The sequence below is a fragment of the Lipotes vexillifer genome, unplaced genomic scaffold, assembly GCF_000442215.2.
Source record: "Lipotes vexillifer unplaced genomic scaffold, Lipotes_vexillifer_v1.1 scaffold298, whole genome shotgun sequence".
NCBI lineage: Eukaryota > Metazoa > Chordata > Mammalia > Artiodactyla > Lipotidae > Lipotes > Lipotes vexillifer.
In genome coordinates this window covers 2,337,333-2,339,029 of record NW_006793272.1, presented here as the reverse complement: position 1 = coordinate 2,339,029, position 1,697 = coordinate 2,337,333, and positions in this window count along the sequence as shown.

Here is a 1,697-nt window from a genome sequence, read left to right as displayed (position 1 = left end):
ACTTTGTTTCCTACTTATCTCCTCAACAACATTGTTTAAGTGCCAAAACCTTGCCTTCTGCTCCTTGGAATCACTTGACACCTCATGGCATTGTGCTAGGCACAGAGTTAAGTCTTTAATGATTACTTGAATTGAGATTTGTTGTAGGCTAGAGGGAGTTTAGGGAATGTGGGAGACAGCAGAAGAAATTTGAGAATTTTTAACCGAGGCTTTCCTAGGTTACTAAAATGAAACAAAAGCACATCTCTGAAATTGACCTGTGTCATTTTGGGGACTAGGTAAAGGGAGAGAATCATAAATGCTTCCCTGGTTGGAAAGGGAGACTGTAGGTTGAGTTCACTATTGACTTCTGTCCATATGTAGCATTCAAGCAAGACCAATTCTGCAATTGTCCCAATGGATTAAAAAAAGAATTCATGATATGGGATTGTGAGTAGGATAGGATAGAATAACCTATCCTATGTATCATATTTAATATTTAAATATCCTTTCTCATCCAAAGGTATCTTTGTTGTTTCCATCATGTATTATATTGGTTTGGGACCATGTGTATTTTGACAGACCCTCTGCAAGTATCTTTCAAATGTTTGTAGTATTTGTATGCTATTTATTCATTTTGTTTCTTTGTTTGTTTAACAAACACTTGTATAGTGGTCACTGTGTACCGGGTACTACTTTAAGTTTTTTATATAAACGTTAATTTAGTCTTCATAATCCTATACAGAGTAGGAAATTGAGGCACAGAGAGGTTAAGGAAACTGAAAAGGTCATCTAGGTAGTGAGAGGTAGAGCCCAGCATTTGAACCCAGGCAGAGTTCCCCACTCTTAATCCACTATACTTTGCTGTCTTGCTTGGTACTTGGCAAAGGTGCAGGTGTTGAAGATGGGAAAAGAAATCCTAGGCCACAACCTGTCCCCAAAACCTTAAGCAGCCATCTCACATTTGTTTACTAAGTAATGGCAGGACTTTAGGGCAGAAGCTTGTATTCCTTTTGGAAGGTGATGGGTTTACACAGGATCAGTCTGTATCTGCCCAGTAGGACAAACAAAACTCATGAATCCAGAAGACTCTACAAAGCTTCTTCTGGCAGAAAAGCTGGGAATTTCTGTATTTATTAGAGGGTTAAACTTGGGACAGAATACATAAATCTGTTGTTCTTTGCCCAATACCATCACTACAATGTAGGAATATTTTTTTTTTCTTTTTCTCTTTCTTTCTTTGTTTTTTTTTCTCCTGTTACTAGGCATTGACTCCTCAAGTTGATGTAAGAGATTGAGCTAAAAATAGTGTAGTTCCAGTAGGGGAAGTCATTGTATCAGGACTCTTTGCACCTCTATAAAAGGATTTTATTAGCTTCAAGACTAAACATCTTCAGGCATAGCAGGATTCAGTGATTCAAAAACTCTCAAGTTGATGTAAGAGATTGAGCTAAAAATAGTGTAGTTCCAGTAGGGGAAGTCATTGTATCAGGACTCTTTGCACCTCTATAAAAGGATTTTATTAGCTTCAAGACTAAACATCTTCAGGCATAGCAGGATTCAGTGATTCAAAAACTATCATCAGGGCTTCCCTGGTGGCGCAGTGGTTGAGAGTCCGCCTGCCGATGCAGGGGACACGGGGTCGTGGCCCGGTCCGGGAAGATCTCACGTGCCGCGGAGCGGCTGGGGCCCCGGGTGTTGGCCGGCGACGCCGGGGG